At 46.6% G+C, this 22,709-nt stretch overlaps 1 protein-coding gene and 1 long non-coding RNA gene across 2 annotated transcripts in view; both read right to left on the bottom strand.

Moving 5' to 3' along the window:
• Nucleotides 1–3,734, bottom strand: part of LOC143831515 (uncharacterized) — a 33,184-nt gene extending 29,450 nt beyond the window's left edge. The window contains exon 1 of the mRNA XM_077324559.1: nt 3,073–3,734. The gene's annotated coding sequence lies outside the window, so the exon portion shown is untranslated. The remainder of the gene's footprint in view (nt 1–3,072) is intronic.
• Nucleotides 3,735–4,923: 1,189 nt separating this feature from the next.
• LOC143831516 (uncharacterized) lies at nt 4,924–22,660 on the bottom strand. The gene is made up of 4 exons (XR_013228899.1): nt 17,256–22,660; nt 11,789–11,888; nt 5,918–6,021; nt 4,924–4,957 (listed from the first exon to the last, which is right to left on the bottom strand). It is a non-coding gene; the product is annotated as an uncharacterized LOC143831516 (long non-coding RNA).
• Nucleotides 22,661–22,709: the final 49 nt, after the last annotated feature.

The raw sequence follows: 22,709 nt of genomic DNA, 5'->3' as shown, positions 1-22,709 counted from the left end.
AGGGGATGAGAGAGAAAGGGGGGGGGGGGGAGAGAGAAGGATCCATGTGGCTTGGCTGCATCTTCCCTCCAGCAGAGTAGCTGGCCACAGCAGGATTGTAGGTGGCCCACAGACACACCTGCATCACTCAGGCTGCCCCTCAGCATGACACAGGCAGACACGGGCAGGCAGAGAAAGGTGTCCCTGGCCTCAGTCAGTTGCTGATAGAGGCTTCCTTCACAGCAGGCCGGAAGGGAAGAGGGGGGTATGTGGAATCCTGAGCAAGAGCTGCCATTGGTCCTGAGTGGGGGATTTCTACCCATAGAGAAAAGGCAGTCCAGTTTTCTCAGGGGTTGCTGGGCAGATTCCTTGGACCACAAGGCATTCTGGTTAACTGGGGATCCATTCTTGATCACAACTTCTCTTTTATGTGGTCTGATATGTACAAGGCACGTGTGTTTACCTGAACCATAAAAGCCCTGTGAAGTTAAGAAATGACTCCGGTTTTGCTGCAAGTTCCATTTTATGCACAACACTCGGTCATGATATATCTAATCCGGGAGTATCTCTGTTTCATTGGTGGGCTGTTCGTTTCATGAGATTATCTTTTATTTTCATCAGCCGGTCATGGATTTTGGGACCTGGACCTGGCGCTGCCTTTGTGGAGTGCAGAGAGGCTTGGTGGGGCAGTTAAAGAGTGGGGCAGCATCCCTCCACATTGAGAGCTGTGTTGCCCAGTTCCCTGGCCCCTGTGCCACCCTTGCAAGGGGCAGAGAGGCTTCTTTGTGCATCCTGTGGGTCCGGGGGACTTATCTTGGCATGCCTAATGTTCAGAAGGTTCCTGTCAGGCATGGTTTGCTCTGGAGCCTTTCAAACGTTCAGCATGTCATGAGAAGTACCAATCATGATGGATGGATGGATGGATGGATGGATGGATGGATGGATGGATGGATGGATGGATGGATGGATGGATGGATGGATAGACAGACAGATGATGGATGGATGGGTGGGTGGGTGGAGGGATGGATGGATGTACAGACAGATGATGGATGGATGGGTGGATGGCTAGATAGAGAGATAGATAGAGGATGGATGAATGAATTGATGGATAGATTTATTTATTTGTCATATTTTTAGGCTGCTGCTCCCAGCCTTCTGGCTTGAGGCACCTAACAACAATAAAAGATACAATAAAAACAGGAAAAACATTTTTAAAAAACCCACAATCCCATCCCTAATGATCATAGCCGAATCTTCCCCATCAGCCTCTCCCAATCTACAGTTCCCCTCAAGAGATGATGGCTTTATTTACATTAAAAACCCCTAACCCTCCTGCTGCTCATTAAAATCACACAGTGAAGTCCAGCCTTCGATAGTCTATTGTTATTTTGAGGGTATGCATTTTCCCCTGATGCAGCAGATGCATCTTCCCCTGGTGTTCTAGCAGATTTTCTTCAAGTTCTTCTTCTAGGGAGGCCAGCCGAAAGGTGTGAAAGATGTTATTCTCCTGGCCTCCACCACAGGTCCGTTGGGATAGCTCTGTCTTACAGGCCCTGAGGAGCTTGTGTTCCACGTGACTGGAAATGGCCTAAGGATATTCAGCAGGTCTGCTGCAAATGCAAGGCAGTATTTTGCGGCAGCCTGAAGAAACAGCCTTGCCTTCATTGCCAATGACAGAATCTGTAACATAAGTACCCACCCCCCCCCAAAAAAAAATGAAGTCAAGCACCATTAGGATATATTCTAGGACAGGAGATACATGCCTTGACTAAAGGCAAATCCTGGATATTTGTTAGGGGAGAGCTCAAACACTAAACACGCTAAGCTTTCTTAGGAATGTAGGTCCAGGCAGAGCTGATTTGTTCCTGGAGCATTATGGGTGGATAGGCCATACCATATTACTGCTCTGATTGTTTCATAACATTTTCTTTTTATTTATTTATATATATTTTTTTATTTTTAAATATAAGAATAAGAAAAGAACAGGATAAAAAGGAAATATGCATACTTGTATGGTTGAATATATGTTTTCCCCTGTACCCCCCCCCCGAGCCCCTGTTCCCCTCCCCCATGAGATCCATCTTCTCTCCGAATCTAGTTTCTATTTAGCTAGATAATCCGTTTAAAAATGCCATTGTTCTTGGTATTCTTCCGGTGTTTTTCTGTTAACTACGATGCTAATTTTAGCCACTGATGCTGGTAAGTTTAGCTCTGGTTTCCTTTTCAGATCGCATAAATCTTTTTTGCCATTTCATTTTCTCACTGACATTCTGTGGTCTGCCCTATCCAAGCCCTGGGGTACAAGTTTGTGCAAATCTCACTTTTAAATATCACAAGACAGAGGACTCCTAGTTCTTTCTGGATCATTTTCTACGTTCTTGGGAATAGCCAGTGGGAAGGAAGGATAGAGAGAGTATTTAAGCCAGGGGTAGTCAAAACTGCGGCCCTCCAGATGTCCATGGACTACAATTCCCAGGAGCCCCTGCCAGCTCCAATAAAATGTCTCCTAACAGCTCCAATATAATGCTACAGCTCCAATAAAATGCCCCCGAACAGGGCTGCCATGTTGCAGGCTCCCCTGTAGATTTGCTTCCTCAGTCCTGCTGTGGCCGGAACCAACAACAACAAGCCACACCACTGGGCCTCTCCCAGTCTTCTTTTAAAGGTAAAGGTAAAGGTATCCCCTGTGCAAGCACCGAGTCATGTCTGACCCTTGGGGTGACGCCCTCTAGCGTTTTCATGGCAGACTCAATACGGGGTGGTTTGCCAGTGCCTTCCCCAGTCATTACCGTTTACCCCCCAGCAAGCTGGGTGCTCATTTTACCGACCTCGGAAGGATGGAAGGCTGAGTCAACCTTGAGCCGGCTGCTGGGATTGAACTCCCAGCCTTATGGGCAAAGCTTTCAGACGGCTGCCTTACCACTCTGCGCCACAAGAGGCTCCTAGTCTTCTTTTACAAAACCAAAAAAAAACTGGCAATTTAAAAGCATTTGATCATTATGGCAATATTAGGGAGGTGCCAGTCAACACACTCATTGGTCATTCGAAGACAGCATGAGCAGTTCCAGCTCCTGACACGAGTTATAGCAATACCTGATGAAGCAGCTAGGGTGGCCATCCTCAGTGGAACAGGCTTCCTCGAGAGGCGGTGGGTTCTCCATCTTTGGAAATTTTTAAACAGAGGCTGGATTCCAATAGATCTCTCTTTTTTCCTCCAGTTCCGTGATGTTAAGGAAACCACTGCTGTTCATGGGCACTTGACTGATGAGAAGTAATGAGAATCGTAGCAAATTCACTTTTGATGCATTTTTTTTGCTTGTATCTGAAAGTCAATGCTTGGAAATTCTTTCCTCCTCCAAGGTGTTTTGTTAATAAACAGAAGCAGCTGTTTTCTAACTCGTACGATGGTGGCGCAGAGTGCTGTCAAGTTGCAGGTAACTTATGGCATCCCTGGAGGGGTTTCAAGGTGAAAGATGTTCAGGGGTGTTGCCTGTCACTGCACAGCAAACCTGGACTTCCTTGGTGGCCTCCCTTCCAGGTAAGAATCAAGATTTGATGACGCTGAGCAAACCTGGGTGTCAGAGTCCCAAGCATGGGTCCACCTTGGGCTAATGTGCCCTGTGGCACAGTGCAGCCAGCCAGGCATGGGGGCCCAGGCTGGAGATGAAGATGTCTGCCAGGGATGGGGTCTCCTGGCAAGGAAGGCGACTGACAAGTTAGAGCCAGAACCACAGCAGATGGCTGCTCTCAGCAGCCCCACCCACCCACCCACCCACCCACCAGCAGGCTCCTTACTTTTTTGGCAGCCAAGCCTTGTAGCTGGCTAGGTGGTTCCATTCCCCCAAGCACTCTTTGGTGGGCTCGTCTCTTTGTCGTGGTTTTAAACCTAATTTAAATTTAAATTGTTTTTAACTATGTGAATTATATTCGTACTAGATCTAAAGCCCATTTCACTCAGGAATGAAATGGGCGCTAGATGGCCTGGGAGCAGGCCCACCCGGCCCCCGAGGCTCTCTCAAGCCTTCTCCCGGCCGGCGGAGCGGCCTCGCCATGTCGTAGACTCTCCTCTATCGGCAACTCCTTGCTCCTTGGAGCATTAATTCCTCCCCGCTTCAAAACAGACTAAACAGTAACTGATTATTAGCCGTGAGATTTTTCTGTTCTCTATGTGATTTGCAAGGACCATTTGTATTTTTATTAACTATAAAATCACAGCGATGTTATTTGGTTTTACACTGATCATGGTTTGTTTTTCTCTTTTACCGATATATGGCCATGGACCATGGAATGTTCTAGGCAAACACGGACAATCTCCTGTGCTTTTCTGCCCCTCTGCATTCTTGTTCACACAATTATTTTGGCAAGCCTTTGAGGATATATTAGGCCTTTTAATTAGGATAGAGATGGACTCTGAGGGAGAGGGCTGGCTATCATGTAGCTGTTAGCAGAGTAAATAAGGCAGCAAGGTTGCACACCCTGATTTAAGAATCAGAAAAGGCCTATTAAAGAATTACCATACTTGATAGTGCAGAGGAGAGACAGAGATAGGAGCTGACTACATGCCTAACTAAGAGAGAAAGACAGACGGGAACTGTAGCTTCTGAGAAGAAGCAGGAAATTCCCCCTAAGAGTAGCCATCTAGAGACAGACAAGAAGCTACACTTAACAGATAGAAAGGTTCACTCTGATCTATCTAACAGTCTTCTTGATGCCCCCTGCAGGGTTGTCTTCTCTTCTTCTTCGTACACCAGACATTGTTTGTGCCAATAGTAGTTGCAGGTATAAACTTGAATTTTATGCCTTTTTATGGTAAAGGTTAACACAGCCCCCCAAGTCATTTTGTGCCTGAATACTGCCTTTTTTTGTATAGATATCATGATGGCTGCAGATCCACCTTCTTATTCTGTGGCAACTTGAGGAAACAACAGAGTCAGAATCCAGAAATGCACAGCCTCCTGCTTCTCCTTTCACCTCCATCCTACAAAAACAGAGGCAGTTTTTTTTTTAGTAGACCACGTAGCAAAACATACATTCAGTAGAACCATAGAGTATCAGACAATTCCTAAAATTACCCAACAACACTTCCAGGTTTTCCCTGGAAGTGATATCATGGTGCACAGAATGTGAACTTTTTTCTTCTTCTCTGACACAACTCCGAGCAGCAGCTAGCAAGAAGGCATAACAGGAGCCCTAAATCTCACCTAAATCTCACCTAAATCTCCCTATTGCCTTACCTTGCTTGCCCTCCCCATCAAGTCCCTTTCAGAGCCAATCAGAACCAGATTATGACCGGGATGGATCTGGGATCCAATTTAACACTGAAACCTGGTTATGCCACACCATGATTTCTTACAGTATCCTCTCCCAATAACTGCAACTTAGCTTCCCTCTCAATTCCATCCTCCTCCAATGTCACTTGGAGGAGGAAAGGGGATTTAAAAGCCACAAACAAATAACTTGATTTTAATCCCTGCATTACATCACCTCACAGCCCTCCCCTCCAATGGATTCTGAGGTATCCCTAGGTAACAGAGGAGACTTTGGACCTTATTCCCTCCATCATGAAACATAAGAGAAAGGGTGGGGGGCATTAATGTTTATTTGCATTTCGGGATAGGGGAGCAAGGAATAGAGCTAGATTTTTTTCCCCTCCCCTCTATTTCCCCTTCCTTCCAATCAGGCGCCTCCAGCATTCCATGGGTTCTGATTGGCCGTTAATTGCCTTTCACATACACCAAAGAGGTGTCTAGGGAATTGGTGGTTGAGGGAAAGGAGCAGGACCTTTGAGCGTCTTTCACAACCTTGCAAGGTGGTTGTTGTGAGGATATGGTGGAGAAAGAGACAATGAAGTCGCAAGGTACTTTGGGACCCCCTAGGTGAGAAAAGCATGGTACAAATATCAAATAAATAAAAAAAATTAAATGAAGCAAGGACTCACCCGTTGTTCAATTCTGTCCCGTCTACCCATTTCCAAGTTTGGCCAGGTTCTTTCTGGAGACCAATCCAGTGATCAAAAGAGCACCCGAAATTCTGGACGAATGCCTTCCATGCACACAAAGACAGAGTTATAGCAATTTATTTAAATTTTTTAGAAACATTTCTATGCCACTCTTCCACTCAACTCAGGGTGCCCAAGGCACCAAGCATTAAAAACATTTCAAACACTGTTGATATTTCCGTACAGTTTATTTCCCATCCCTGGTTATACACACAGCTAACCATTTAGATTTCATTGACAATGTGTGACATTTGAAGTCCTGAGATATCTTAAAATCTATTTTAGATGGACAAGGCAGGCATTGTGGTAGGAGGACAAGGAAGAGGGGGTGGCTTGGGGCCAAACTAGATAGTACAGCATCCATGATTTTGACCCACTTTAGACAAGAATCTGGCCACTGAACAATGCCAGGAGGGCCTGATCCTGATTGGGCCAGGTGATCATGTTCTCTCCTACAGAGACCTTTTCCAATGCCAACCAAAACAGCATCCAGAGGCAGGTAATGGCTCCCAGGGCCCGGTGAATTCAGGGAAAGTGTAAGAAAATTAAGAGAGTCAATGCCTGAAAATGTTGTTTGTCCCCTAAGGTGCTGCTGGACGAAGAGAGAGCCAGCTTGGTGTAGTATTTAAGAGCACTGTCTTCTAATCTGGAAAACCGGGTTTGATTCCCCACTCCTCCTCCACATGCAGCCAGCTGGGTGACCTTGGACCAAGCCGTTCTCCCTCAGGACTCTCTCAGCCCCATCTACCTCACAGGGTGTCTGTTGTGGGGAGAGGAAAGGAGGAGGATTGTAAACCACTTTGAGACTCCTTCGGGTAGTGAAAAGTGGGTGCCAAAAAACAACTCTTCTTCCTCTTTCTGTTCTACTGCAGATTAACTCAGCTTCCCTCTGGAACTACACCATTATAATTGTCAGTTGTTCCCAGCTTTCTTTTCTTTCTTTCTTTCTTTCTTTCTTTCTTTCTTTCTTTCTTTCTTTCTTTCTTTCTTTCTTTCTTTCTTTCTTTCTTTCTTTCTTTCTTTCTTTCTTTCTTTTTTTTACAAAAGGTACTGACTGTGTCCCTTCAAACTTTGCAACAAAGGGGCTGGCTCTAAATACATTTTTTTAAAGACAGCTGAGAATACATACATTGTATTTTTAGTGAGGTATGGCCCCCATCTGTACAGGGAACGCACTGGCAGTCTTCAAGCAAAGGTTGGATACACACTTTTCTTGGATGCTTTAGGATGCTTTGGGCTGATCCTGCGTTGAGCAGGGGGTTGGACTAGATGGCCTGTGTGGCCCCTTCCAACTCTATAATTCTATGATTCTACCTCTGGCAAAGGAGGAGCTCAAGAGCTAGGCTGGGTCCAGCATCAGCACAACCTGGGACTCTGCAGTGGGCCTGGGGGCAACAACAGCACAGCCCAAGAGCTGTCCTGGGCCCACCTGTGGCTGTGGTGCAGCAGCCCAGGGAGAGTCTGCAGGCTGTGCCAAGCCCAACAGGAGAAGAGCCCAGGGACTCTTCGGTCAGAACAGCTTTATCAATGCTGTGGCACCGCCAAGGCCACCCAGCTGGTTGCATGTGGGGGAGCGCGGAATCAAACCCTGCTCGCCAGATTAGAAGTCTGCACTCCCAACCACGACACCAAGCTGGGACTCGTCTGGTATCCTGTTGGAAATTGGCACACTCCTGTTATGAGGCTTCCCTCATTAAACTGTTGATTGTACAGTGCTATATTCCATGCACTGTGTTTGCTGGCTGCACACAATAACAGCAAATTTCCTTCTCCTAACGGGCTGTCTCTGAAGCGCCATGGTCATTTCAAGCAATGTTGCTTTCCCCCTCCTGCTTTCCCCCTCCTGCCATCTTCCTATGACTTCTTTTGAACGTTCTAAGTTGAGTGCTATAGCACTAAACCAGAATAGCACTTCAGTGCTATAGCAGCGCCATTGAGATGCCCGGATTCCATTGACTCCGTTGACTGGAGTGCTGTACCAACTTGGCGCTACAACACTCAACTTAGAACGTTCAGAAGAAGTCATAGGAAGACTGCACAGCCAAAAAGGGCAGAGGGCGGGGGAAGCGGCATTGTAGGAAGCTCTATGGGCATTTTAAACAGCACACCAACGGTGATTCAGAAACAAAACAAAGAGGTAGAAAATGGAAGGAAGCTGTCGCCCTCAAAACTGCTCAAACATATTTCCCTAACCCCATGCAAGTGGGTTTGTATGAACAGGTAAATAAATTCCAGAGGTACTAAAAGTGGGTTCATTTGAAATGACATAAAGACTCCACTCGCAACCCGTATGACAATGGAATACAAAGGTCGTTCGAAAAATGGTCAATGATACAGCACTGGAGCAATTTAGGTATTAAAGGTAAAGGTAAAAGGTAAAGGTATCCCCTGTGCAAACACCGAGTCATGTCTGACCCTTGGGGTGACGCCCTCCAGCGTTTTCATGGCAGACTCAATACGGGGTGGTTTGCCAGTGCCTTCCCCAGTCATTACCGTTTACCCCCCAGCAGCAAGCTGGGTACTCATTTTACCGACCTCGGAAGGATGGAAGGCTGAGTCAACCTTGTGCCGGCTGCTGGGATTGAACTCCCAGCCACATGGGCGAAGCTTTCAGACAGCTGCCTTACCACTCTGGGCCACAAGAGGCCCCTTAGGTATTACCAGTTTCTTTAAACAAAATAAAGAAGCCTTCCTGTGGCAGTGGAAGAAAACTGCAGGGAAATTTTCCATTTGGATACACCATTGCGACCAAGATCTCCTCTGCTTTTGCATCGGCCAACAGTTTGCTGTGCTTTAATGCCTCTAGAGTTCTTCCTGGCCCTGGAAGAACTGATTCCCTCCCCCTTCTAAATGCTACTCGTGCATATGTGCTATCCTCACCTTTTCTGTCTCTGTCTCAATCACAGCCAGGGAAGAGCCATGGGAAGCACAAAAACTTTGGCTGGAAGTCCAGTTTTCTTCTTCCTCTGAGAAGAAGTAGCATTTCCCTTCATAGTTAAGCCACCAGGGAGGGCAGGCTGGACGGCAGGTTTCAGAGACATCCACCGCACAGTACTGCTGCTTAGATCCTCTCCCTAGAACCTTCACTGAAGAGAGGGAAAGTTATCCTATGGACGCCACGTCCCCCAACGAGGCACACTCAGTGGATCGCTTTGTATACAAAGTTCCCCCAAAGAGGTAACTGTCCCAGATGTTCTTGAAAACGGTCAAAGAAGGAGGCTCTACAGATCCCCTAGGAATTTATTCCATTACTGAACTGGGCCCCCTCAGATGAGGCAGGGATAATCCCAGGGACTAGAAAGGCCTTTCAAATGGGCCCACAAATGTTCCTGCTCCGTGGAAATTACTGCATAAAGAGCTTTTCCTTATCAAATGTTAGACCAGGGGGTGTCAAACTGCGGCCCTCCAGATGTCTGTGGACTACAATTCCCAGGAGCCCCTGCCAGCGAATGCTGGCAGGGGCTCCTGGGAATTGTAGTCCACGGACATCTGGAGGGCCGCAGTTTGACTACCCCTGAGTTAGACTAACAAGAGAAAGCATCTCTATTTTACAATTCTCCCTGGAAGAGCAAGCTCAAGGAGGGGAGCTGCCATTGGCACTCGCATTCTTCCTTTCCCAAAGAGCATCTCAAGGGTGATTTTCTTCTTTTTAAAATAAAAGGTAAATGGATGAAAGCAAAACCTAAGCACTCATGGCTGCTAGTTGACAGGCAGCTGCAGCAATTGCCTGCTGCCACACCAAGTTGCCCTCCATCCATCAATGCAGCAGGAGAGAAAATGGCATTGCCAAGGGTAGGATGTCATTTCCAATGACATCTCGAGGGTAACATCACAGGCTACCATGACATTCTAGGAATTCCATCAATCTCTGTGGTCTTTACCACAGACATTTGTGAGATTCCTAGGCCCATTCTGCACACATAGGATAATGCACTTTCAATGTGCTTTGGCACATCGTCCTTCCCAGAACATGTGCAGAACAGGAAAATCTACTTTTAAAATGGATTGAAAGTGCATTATCTGTTGTGTGCAGAATAGGTCCTAGAGTATCATCAGAGGCTGGGTGAATTCACAATGTCAGCAACTGTGTTTTTCAGAGCACCCTCACTAGAAAGCTCCCAGGGGTTTCCATTGATGGGCTACTAACGTTATTTGGAGAATGCACTGTTCTTTGCACACAGGGAAATAGCAAAAGGTATCCACCAGCAACACAGCTTTCATGTGATCAATGTGATCTTTGCTAATCCCACAATGGCCTCATCCCAGATGTGCAGACTACACCATATTATGGCATGAACTGACAAACTGAGCACACAAGACAGATTCCTACCATCAAAACCCCACACAGACAAATTCAGCTGTCTCCTGCACAAGGCACCAGGCTGCGATCACTGCTTGTTTGTGCATGGGTCTAAATTCCACTACCAGAACAAGGCAGACATAGAGCTGAGACATGCAGACGTGGGAAAAGTCGGGCCATCCCTGCCCTGGCACCCCTCCAACCCCTGTCACTTCCGTCATCCTCCCCCGCAACCTTCCTCACCCATTAAAAAAAAACATGCGAGGCTACTGCAGGGAGAGATGGGTAGTAGGCACTGGCAGGTCTTTCAATGCCATCTCAAACCCCTCCCCCATTTTTATTTTTTTTAATAAACTTTAAAAAGAAACTATAAAACATTTTTTTCAAAAACTTGCCAGCCTCTCCTAGCCCTGCAGCCTTCCCCTGTTTGCATTCGCCCCCTTCCCTTGTTGCACTCCCCCAGAGGTTGGAAATATCATATCAGGTGGCGACTGAGCAGGGAAAGGCAGCCTGCCTGGCTGCTACCTCCATTGAGTTCACCGGACAGTCAGCCACAAGCGTAACCTAATATACTAGTCACATCCTGGCAGCAGTTTCCTTAACATGTGAAGTGACTTCAAGAGGAAGCAGTTGGGGTTTTTCATGTGCCTAACCTCCCCCCCCCCCCCGAAGGTTTTATTTAGCAGAAGTGGCTGCAGAGGCTTTCGGGTGCATGTTGTGCACAAGGCAGTCCAGAGATTAAGGGGAGGACATGAACCCATCACTTGACTAGACGGATAGCCAAAGGCATAAGCCAAGGATCCCAACAGCTTGGGATCCATTTATCAATAGCACCATGGAGACATTCATAGAAACCTAAGAGTAGCCTTGATGGATGAGAACAGCAGTCCATCTAGTCCGGTGCCTTCTTTTGCAAAGTTGCCTTGATAGGATGAAGACCTAGGCCAACTTATCCCCCCACCCCCATTCCAGGACTCCCCAGGGGCTCCCCCTTTTGTTTTGTTGCGAAGTCATAGCTGAGTTTTTGGCAATTCTGAAGGGTTTTCAAGGCAATGGATGTTCAGAGGTGGATTCCCATTGCCTGCCTCTGCATTGCTACCCCAGGCTTCTTTGGTGGGGTCTCCCATCCAAGTGGCTTCCAAGTTTATTTTATTTATTTTTATTTATTTTATTTATTATATTTATATACCGCCCTCCCCGGGGGCTCCCCGGGTTGTGATGAGATCAGGCTAGTTTCGGCCATCCAGGTCAGGGCCTTGCCCGTAGACAACTTCAATAAGCATCTGAGCCATGTCTGTCATCTCCTTTGTGATTCATCCGTATGTAGATGACATATTTTGTTTGTTTGTATATTATATTTCCGCCCTCCCAAAAGGCTCAGGGCAGTTTACATAAAACCTAGGGGGATACATTATAACCATAATAGCAATAATCATAACAATATCGGTAAGAACCAGTATTAACAATAATAACATAGAATTAAAGAATAAGAACAGAGCAAGAAACCTCACCTGGAAATGACCAATCAGTTACTATAATGAAGAGAAGATTGCCAAAGACCAGGGATAAGAGAGCAAATACAACCGATCTGATCATCACAGCAACAGCTCCCTGAAAGAAAACATCAGGGCCTCAAGCTTTTTCAACCAGGGTTCCTTGACAGCCCTGCAAGGGTTTCCCAAATGGGTGGGAATTAATGTTTATATACTCTTTAAATTTTGTTCAGCGTTTATTGGGTGCAGTCACCATATATGGTCGTGTCAACCCACCCACCCCCACTCCCAAAATGGCCAATGATGGGCCTGGAGGGGGCAAAAAGGGGAGGGGCCTTGGGCGGGCATGTATATAGCTATGTCTCCCACTGTGGCACAAATTATTGGGTTATTCAAAGCCTGAAAAATGTTTCAGGGGTTTCTCAGTGGTTAAAAAAAGCTGAGAAAGCCTGGATCAGATCATAGTGGCCAACCAGTTCCACTGGGGGTCCAACAACTGCAGCAAGGCATAGAGGCCGAGGCCTCCCCTGATACTGACTACCAGAGGTCACAAAACGAAAGGGGTGATGGTAGAAACAATTGTCCTTGATAGTGCAAAAAACAAATTGTTATTATATACAATTCAAACAAGCCTTATGTGCATTGTAAACAACCTTGGTAAAGAAGAAGAAGAAGAAGAGTTGGTTCTTATATGCTGCTTTTCCCTACCCAAAGGAGGCTCAAAGCAGCTTACAGTCGCCTTCCCTTTCCTCTCCCCACAACAGACACCGTGTGGGGTGGGTAAGGCTGACAGATCGCTGATATCTCTGCCCGGTCAGAACAGTTTAATCAGTGCGGTGGCGAGCCCAAGGTCACCCAGCTGGCTGCATGTGGGGGAGTGCAGACTCGAACCCAGCATGCCAGATTAGAAGTCCGCACTCCTAATCACTACACCAAACTGGAATGATGCCCCAATAACACAAGAAGTGTACACAATCCCAGTGAAATAGACCAATTTCTGAATGAGGGACATACATCAATTTCTAAAGGTCCTGCTAACAGTCACGGCCCATGGAAATCTCACCCAGAAGTTCACCTTCTTGCACAGCAAAGTCCCAAAACGTCAGGCTTCACAGCAAGGAAATTGACGGAGACAATTTGAACAATGGACCTAAGAGGCTATATAGAGCAGGGGTCGTCAAACTGCAGCCCTCCAGATGTCCATGGACTACAATCCCCATGAGCCCCTGCCAGCATTCGCTGGCAGGGGCTCATGGGAATTGTAGTCCATGGACATCTGGAGGGCCGCAGTTTGACGACCCCTGATATGGAGGTTTGGCTCCTACCCCTATGATCAGGCAGGAAACTAGGTTCTCAGGAGAAAGCGTTTGAAATGCAGAGGTGCAGATATAGCACTTGCCTCTTGCAGCAAGGCAAAGCATAGGCAGGAAAGACCCTGAAAAGGGGGGGTTGAGTGGAGGATCCCACCAGCAGCCCTGGAAAACTAACAGAGATTGACATGGGCACATAACACTAATAAATACATTTCAGTTGCAGTCTCATTGAAGCCTGGCCTTGGGCACTTGTGAATGGTCTAGAAAAAGACTAGGGTCAAAATATCTACATGCATGCTACATCTAAGCAGATTCTTTAAAGCAAAAACACAGTTTATATCAGCCAATCACAAGGGTGTGGGGGAATGACATTTAAATCATAAATCATCTTTTCCCTCTTAATAAAACAGTAAGGGGTGTTGGGGTGGGCTCAGTCCGTGATTGGGGGGGGGCAACAATTGGCCCCTTGGCCCCGGACTGACAAGTGGAGCGGCCAATCGGAAGGCGCAAAGCGCCTTCCGATTGGCCCCTCACCAGGACAGACCAAAATTCCATTCACCCAGCCCAGTCTGGCTGCCAGTCTGCTCCTGACCACCGCAGGGAGAGGAGGTCAGTAGAGCTGCCAAGGGGGATGAGAACAGAGGCTACGCCAGCCCTTGTCGCCCCAAGGCTGCCCTAACTGTCATGTCCAACTGCAAATTGCCTCAGAACCCTGACAGAGCTGGCAGGAGGCTGCAGAGTGCTCCCCCCCTCCCTTCAGGCCTGCTGCAAAGGGAGGCCTTTCCAAGAGCAACGCAGGGGAGCCTGAGGGCCTTCCTTTTGAGAGGGGGGGGGGGCTTTCCCCTTCTGCCAAACAGTTGCCTGACAGGGAGGCCACAGAAAAGCCCCTTTTCACTTAAAATACTGCTCTGCCCGGAAGTTAGACAGAGCCAAGCCATGTGTTTCTTCTTTACAACTCTGCAGATTTGAGGCCACTGCACAGCGTTATTCTGCAGAGGAAGCTGGCTCTTTTGTCTCCTGTTTCATCTGCACAACAACCTGTGCAGTAGGCCTCAAGTCTTTCAATTCTGTAGCCTAATTCACACAAGAAGGGAAATGACGCAGAACCGGGAGGAATTGGTTGCCATGTAATCTTCCCCTAAGAAGGGTCTCCAGTCTGATTTTCCCTTCACATATCTGAGGACATGGCTCTGGAAAGCTCATCTGTAACCACTATGCCAAAATTCCCAAAGGTCAGTCCTCTCCCACAGTCAACGAACATTCCACACCACAGGTTCTTGACACCCATATCTCCACACCCATGCCCTCATTGGTCACCATGCAACCACAACCTCCCACACAACACACACATTCAACCCCATGCCCTTACGGACTGGACAACTCCTCCCCTTCCTCTTCCCACTACCAAGCTCTAGCGCCCGTTGTATTCTTGGATACAATGGGCTTTGCCCCTAGTTAACAAATAAAATGTCAATTAGTTAAGTCAACCATACAGAAAAAGGAAGGAGGACACAAAGCTCACAATTAGAATTTTAAAAATACCTGGGCCTAGTCTGCACACAATAGATAATGCACTTTCAATGCACTTTAGAAGTAGATTTTCCTGTTCTGCACAGGAAAATCCAGCTGCCAAAGCGCATTGAAAGTGCATTATCCTATGTGTGCAGACTAGGCCCTGTAATCCAATGTTTCATGTACAGTTATAAGAACAAAGATGCCAAAGGAAATAAGAGCGGAGTCTGCTGAGCTGAGCAGTCAAAAGTGCAAAGGGACAGCAACTAAGATCTTAAAGAGGTAGAAACCAAAAGGAAATGCATCTCATATTATACATAGGCAGTTAAAATTCAAATGCATCAGAGTAGTTCAGCAGTGGAATGGGCTGCCTAGGGAGGGGATGAGCTCCCCGCTCATTGGCAGTCTTCAAGCAGCAGCTGGACAGATTCTTAACTTGGATGCATGAGGCGGGTACTGCACTGAGCAGGGGGATTGGACTAGATGGCCTGGATGGCCCCTCCCAACTCTATGAGTCTATAGTTTCAGAGGGTAGCCATGTTCCAGGTTTGGCTTAGCAAATTGTTTATTGCAGTAGGCTCCTTTTGCAAAGTGTCCTGATATGCCCTCTGTGGATTCAATAAACAGCGCTGAACTCTTTACTACGAGAGATGTCTAAGGCATGGGTGGCCAAACTGTAGCTCTCCAGATGTGCTCTCATGGGAATTGTAGTCCATGGACATCTGGAGAGCCACACTTTGGCCACCCCTGTTCTGACCAAGCAGTGATATCAGGGCTTTCTCAGCCTCACCCACCTCACAGGGTGTCTGTTGTGGGGAGAGGAAAGGGAAGGCAAATGTAAGCCGCTTTGAGACTCTTTCAAGGTAGAGAAAAGCGGCATATAAGAACCAACTCTTCTTCTTCTTCTTCTTCGCCCTTTTTTGTATCCTGTGTAAGAGTATCCCCTGTTCATGACACACTTCAGTTTTCTTCCTATTCAGTTTCTTTCTACCAACACCAGATAATTGTTTAACAAATTTAAAAATATATGAAAAAATTATTAGCTCCCACCCATTCAGGAAACTTTTCCAGGGCCCTCGAACCAGTCAGGAAACCCTGTCCTGCTGTATCACAGGCATAACATTGTCATTTATGAAATTTCCAGTTCAGAAGACGTCCACTTAATTCCCTTTCAGATCTTCCTTATTGCCTCGTATATTTTATGAGACACATTTTAAATTATTTTTTATTTGTTAGATTTTGGGGGGGGGGCCGCCCCTCTCTGACACAGTCTCGGTGGAGCTAACAGCATTTATAGACCATGCGCAACATTTGTAAAACCACTTAAAGTTAAAATTAAATTACTATTAAAAGCATGCTCCATCACTTCCAGGGGTAGTCAAACTGCGGCCCTTCCAGTTGTCCACGGACTACGATTCCCATGAGCCCCTGCCAGCATTTGCTGGCAGGGGCTCATGGGAATCGTAGTCCATGGACATCTGGAAGGCCGCAGTTTGACTACCCCTGTCTTAGACCGTGAAGCGGTAGCCGTGACAGCAGTCATATTTCCTCCCCGGTGGCTGGCCTTCAAGCAGTACATGAAGATTCTAGCAATGGGGGGGAATGGCTTCTTTTAATACTGTTGTATCATGTAGCAGATTGGGAAGATCTCTGTCCAGAAAGAATGGTTCTTCTAAACCTAACTGGTGTTGTTTACATGGGTTGGAGAAATTTCGTAACTTAAGTAGCTGGTCTCGAAAGAGAAACTGAATAACTGCACTCACTGGTCATTTTCAATAACTGGGTGGGGGACGAGCGAAAAGGAAGCAGTCAATGTTTTGGACAGAAGGCTGTCCTGCTGCTAAGAAATAAAATAGCCAATGAAATGTTTCACAATGGTCGAGGACAGGAAGGCCTGGAGGATCATTGTCCATGGGGTCGGGCACGACTTTGCAACTAACAACAACAAGCCTTTATCTTTAATTTTATTGTTATTGTATATTTAAAATGTTTTTGACAACCCCAGGACGGCTAGTCCAAGAGGGGTGGTATATAAATCGATAGAATAAACAAACAAACATTTAAAAAAATATTTGTGCTTTCTCTATCAAACAAGCTATTCTTAGATTGCCTTCTTTCTGAGATTCAACTGACTCTCCGCATAATGTCAAGGCAGTTTCTACATCTTTTGCTGCTAGAAATATTCCCCTGAGCTTAAAAAGTGGCTTACTTCCCAACGCCTATTGCATCACATTTTGAATGTTGCAGGCCCATCTCAAATAAACAACAGCAGGAATTTTGATGCCTCACAATCCCACAGGAAAGCATTTTTGAAAAAATCTGTTGCCCAAGAAACAGGATTAAAAATCTGCAGTCAATGAATCCTTCCCGGGCAAAAGCCATACTAAGCCTCACCTGCTTTCTAAAAATACTCAGTGGTTATCAGAAAAGGAAGGAAGGAAGGAAGGAAGGAAGGAAGGAAGGAAGGAAGGAAGGAAGGAAGGAAGGAAGGAAGGAGGGAGGGAGGGAGGGAGGGGGAGGGGATGGGAGAGAGAGAGAGAGAGAGAGAGAGAGAAAGAAAGAAAGAAAGAAAGAAAGAAAGAAAGAAAGAAAGAAAGAAAGAAAGAAAGAAAGAAAGAAAGAAAGAAAGACAGTACTGTATATTGTTTTTTGTTTTTTACCTTTACTGGCTTTCTAAAACAGAAGGTTGTCTTCCACCCGGGGGTACAGGTCCGCTGAGCGTGAGAAGTGATGCACGGTGCATGCAGGAAGAGCTGGAGCGGAGAGCGCTGGAGAAAGCATGACAGTTCATTCACCAGCAGGGACGTCTGGTGAGCTGCTGGAACCGCAGTGCTGCCTTTCAAGGGCGAGGAGCTGTGTGAACTTATGGACTACGCTTAGAAAGCACACTACACAGCTTGGTAAATAATAACCAGTAGGCGTGGATTTCCTCTGGCTGGTTTCCGATTGGAATAGCCCTCTATGGCTGACTCAGCTTCTCTTTTCCCGTAACAGCTACTAGTTCCCATCCTTTAGAACATGTTTCGTTCAGCCTTGAGTTGTTTTATAGTTGTCTCTTTTTTCACCCAGGGCAGAGGAACCAGAAAGGATGTGGCTTTTAGCTCAATGTTAACTCAGACTACACTGTAAGCATTTTAGGTAGGGAAGCATAAGACGAGTCACTGATTTTAAATTGCCCTGCCGTATTGGAGATCGAATACCTTCAGTGGGTAAAGTATGACTACGGCAGGCCTTTCTTTTAAATGGAGGAGACCCACACAGCCTCTGACAATTTAAGGGGAACTAGGTTTGTTTTCAATTTGGGGGGACCCGGTGGAAGCGCCTCTTCAGCGCTAAACTGGCAGCTCCTCTGGCTGGGTCCCCGCTGGGCTTCAGCACCAAAGTTGGGGGCGCGGCAAAGAAACTGCTGCATTACACCAAGCTGGCTCTTGTCAAATGGTATTGTAGTTTGAACGGCATGAGCAATTGCCACGGCACATTCCTAGAGACGGCGAGAGCTAAAGCATTTGCCCATTAAAACTCTTTTTGTCCATTTGTGAAGTTTGTAATCTCTTTGGGGGAGGAATTTAGAGGCATTTGTGATATCTGCATAGAGCCTCTTGTGGCGCAGAGTGGTAAGGCAGCAGAAATGCTGTCTGAAGCTGCCTGCCCATGAGGCTGGGAGTTCGATCCCAGCAGCCGGCTCAAGGTTGACTCAGCCTTCCATCCTTCCGAAGTCGGTAAAATGAGTACCCAGCTTGCTGGGGGGTAAACGGTAATGACTGGGGAAGGCACTGGCAAACCATCCCGTATTGAGTCTGCCATGAAAACGCTAGAGGGCGTCACCCCAAGGGACAGATATGACCCGGTGCTTGTACAGGAGATACCTTTACCTTTACATGATATCTGCAGCTTCTCCATTACTTTAGAGCTTTTGGGAATGGTGTAATATTCAGGTCCATTCCGCACGACTTTAATGTAGCCGAAGGCTTGCAAATTTTAAACGCTACTAATTTGCAGTTCCGCAAGACGTCGCACACAATCTGCAACACTCCTGAAACAGTCCCGCGAAAAGCGATTCGTTGTAGCGCCTCAAGGGAAATCGGGAAAAGTGGATTCACCCTCCGAAAAGTGCTACACTCTTGCGAACAATCTGCAACACTAGCGAAAAAGACCTGTGCGTTCCCATTGTTGTGGTTCCAACCACGTCCCTCCCCCTGGCTCTCTCCTCTGAACTTCCAGCGAAGCGATTGCCATTTTTTTTTCTTGGAGTGAGCGGAAAGCAACAAACCAGCGAGGCTTCATTCACCCAGCGAGGCTTCTCTGGCTATAGTCCCTCCACAGAAGTGCTTTAAAGCTCCCCTAAGTCCCCAAGCACAACACAGCCCCGTTTGCAAGTTCCCTTTATTTTCGGCCGAAAATTGCACCCGTGCGGGGGGAGACCGGAAACCTGTGGGAAACGATTGAAACGCTACTGGATTCCACTACAAAGGCAGGTATGCGTAATGCTGAGATTGCACTTTTAAAAATAGCGTTTCTGCTTTGTGGAACCAATTGGCAACATTGGTCCTTGTGCGGAAACACCCTCATTATCTTAAAAAAAATTTTTTTGATGCAGATTGTATTATACACTGACAAAGTATATCAAAACAAGGGCAATTCGCCGGGACCTGTTTGTTGAATATTGTGTTGTTGAAAATTGTGTTGAACTTTGGTACTCTCCTATTAGCAGGCTCTTTCAGTAAACAGTTTATTGAGCCTGCATGGATTCATTTGTTTACTTACAATAAATATACCACATCCTCCTCCTTTACTTTGGTGTGGTCAATAAAATCCAAATACTACAAAAATGTGAGTAATTTTCTGGTACTTTGACTCATTGTCGGGGGATCTCCCAGCTCATCTCCAGACAGTTAGGCTGAGGAGAAAGCCCCTCATGTGCGCCCCTTCAAAAGGAATGCACATGGCCACAGAGACCCCTTGGCTAGCACAGTCTGTTGCTTGGCTGGTGATGTCTGCCCTTCTGAAGCCTGAGGCCTACTGTTGGCAACTGCAGTCCTTGTTGTTGTCCGCAAGGCCAAGTAGTTGCCTCATAAAAGTGGATCAGCTAGTTCCCCGCAAGGTCTCACTGTCCACTTTCTTGTAAAGCTAACTCCACTTGAAATTCTGGGCCACTTATGCCTTTGATTTCATAGGACCTTCCTGGCAAATACTGTTTTTTATTTACCAGGCCAGGGTTGAGCAAAGTCACTTCAGTTCTTATGTTTCTCCAGCCAGCTATTTGTTCATTACATACTGTTATAGGCTCTAAATATTCCTTATTTAGAACTCCTTGCCCTTTCCAGACTCACAGGACCCTTGGTGGTCAGTCTGTCAGTCTGTCTGTTTGCACCCAAAAATACAAACTCTAGCTGGACACACCCACACTGCTCCAACGCAGCCTCAGCCTACAAGTCTCTGCCATTGCTGCTCTTCTCTAGACTATAAAGATCAGCTCTGCGGGCAAAAATGGCTACTTTGGAGGGTGGACACTGAGGCATCATAATGTTTTGAGGCCCCACCTCCAAACCTTAAGGAATACTTCCAACTCAGGTGGTAGCCAACCTCCAGGTGGGGCCTGGAGAGCAGGAATTACAGCTCATCTCCAGATTATAATGATCAGCTCCCCAGAAAATGGCTGTTTTGGAGGGTGAAACATTGTACTATTTTGAAGCCCCACCTCCAAACCTCAAGGAATATTTCCAATCCAGGGGTAGCCAACCTCCAGGTGGGGCCTGGAGAGCTCCTGGAATTACAGCTCACTTCCATACTATAAAGATCAGTTCCCCAGGCAGAAATTGTTGCTTTGAAGATTGGAAGGCATTGTTGTGCAGAAGAAACATTTAAGTCTTCCCACCCAGGATGTTGTGAAGATGAAACACTTGAGGCCTACTGCACAGGGTTGTTGTACAGAAGAAACAGGAAGAAAAAGGAGGCATAACAGCATCCAGTTTCATCTGCACAGCTACCTTGCACGGTAGGCCTCAAAGGTTCAGAGAGTGGTGGAGAAGAGACGCACATGGTTTGGTTGCATCTTCCCTCCAGCAGCATGAGAATGGGCATTTCTGTGGCCTCCCTGTCAGGCAGGAGACCTCCTAGGGGGATTTAATAATGGCAAAAAGAATAGCCAGAAGTTCCTTTCTGATTTGTGCATAGATACATAGTACTGTGTCGGTGCTCCTGAAGCAGAAGCAATAGGTTGCTTCTGTTGAAACAGGCATACCAAATCACAGCCACACAGCCCAGAAAACCCACAACAGGTTCTCTCCCTGGGGCAGAATTCAACTGAACTCGACTCCTCCTACTGTCCTTCCCTCCAACGTTCCTTCCTCCTTCTGGAAGTGGCCGCGGGAAGCAAAAGGCAGGATCTGCCTGAGCATTGGCAGTCCTACAGCCTGAATACCTCGAAGAGTGGGTGACCTGCTGCCTGATGATCTGCTGTCACTCTCCTGTGGCCTCACCTACCTCATAAGGTTGTTGTGAGAATAAAACGCACTCCTGGTAGCTCTTCAGGAGGAGGATGCATTAGGTAGAGATATATTCTTTCTTTTTAAAGCCAGCTGTAATGTTGCATTTTTATGCCGGTATATTCTTTAGTCATAGAACCTCTTGTGGCGCAGGGTGGTAAAGCAGCTGTATGAAGCTCTGACCATGAGGCTGGGAGTTCAATCCCAGCAGCTGGCTCATGATCAACTCAGCCTTCCATCCTTCCGAGGTCGGTAAAATGAGTACCCAGCTTGCTGGGGGGTAAACGGTAATGACTGGAGAAGGCACTGGCAAACCACCCCGTATTGAGTTTGCCAAGAAAACACTAGAGGGCGTTACCCCAAGGGTCAGACATGACTCAATGCTTGCACAGGGGATACCTTTACCTTTATTCTTCAGTCACATTATTTAAAAATGTTATAAAATTGGGTCTTGGAAACTAGAAAGTGTCTGGAACCGGAGAGAGAAAAGTCTGTGCAGTTTGGAATTCCTCGTCAGTCCATGAGTACCTGTTGTTAGCTCAATGAGGGAGTTTCTTAAGTGGTGGTAAATACAATAACAGTTAAACTAAACCCAGCGGTAGAGGTCCAAGTTTTCTTGAGCATGCATTTCCAGATCTGGTTAAATCTTGCCACCAGCATGTCCTTTTTGGGGGTGAGACCCAGAGAGATCTGGATCAAGAATGATCCACTGCCACACTACGCAGGGAATCCACTAAACTGTTAAAACATCACTTGACATCCCATTCCTGGGGGACAAAGAAAGCAGGGCACATTTGCCATTCAACAAATCAGGAATGTACAAGCCAGACATTTTGGGTTGTTCTTTATGCCGACCAGTGTCTATGCTGATTGATTATTTTGTAGCCGATTATGTCTTCCTTTTAATAACCAGATTATTTTCCACATCATGTCAGCTGGTTGGGTGTGTCTTCTTGGAAATGATCACAGAAATACAAAGTGCACACAGCCGTTCCCTGTGCTATCTTTGGTCTGCAATACAGCTGATTGTTATCAAGACTCAGCTGTACATTTATAGGCGAGTTCACATGGTCGTACTTGTTTGTATAATGTCACCGGTATGGTCTTCCTTTGTAATGCTTCCTTGACATGTTTATATGTCATATTTCCTTGAACTGTTTTATAATGTTTGGCTTGTTATATCCATCTAAGCTTTGGCTAAGTAAGGTCCCCTTTGACCTGTTCTTAACCCATCTTTTAATTCTGCATAGTTTCTCACAGGTCTTCTGCTTGATGGACTGATCCATGCTCTTAGGAATGTGTGTAGTAATTGGAAGTTTCCGCATCTTTTAGCCTGGGAGAACTTTCTGGGAAGAGGGAGAGCCTGGCATGTTATTGCGTGTGCCAAGATTCAAATTGGACAGAGGGGTTGCAAGGGTAACATAAAAGTAGGCTCAGCAAATGAAAGCTCAGCAAATGGAGGACACAGAAGCTGGGCAGAATGCTTCCCACTTCCCATGTACCAATGGGACCCTTAAGCTGGAGTCTGAACTGCTAATACCAACTCAGAGTCACTTTAGAAATAACCACTCCTTTTTCCCCATCGAGCCGGAGGCAATGGCGGCCAAGGAGGCAATGGGGAGGCACCTC

The sequence above is a fragment of the Paroedura picta genome, chromosome 3 (genome assembly GCF_049243985.1).
Source record: "Paroedura picta isolate Pp20150507F chromosome 3, Ppicta_v3.0, whole genome shotgun sequence".
Lineage (NCBI taxonomy): Eukaryota > Metazoa > Chordata > Lepidosauria > Squamata > Gekkonidae > Paroedura > Paroedura picta.
The sequence above is the reverse complement of the archived record's forward strand: the minus strand, read 5'-3'. Positions and strand labels throughout refer to the sequence as shown.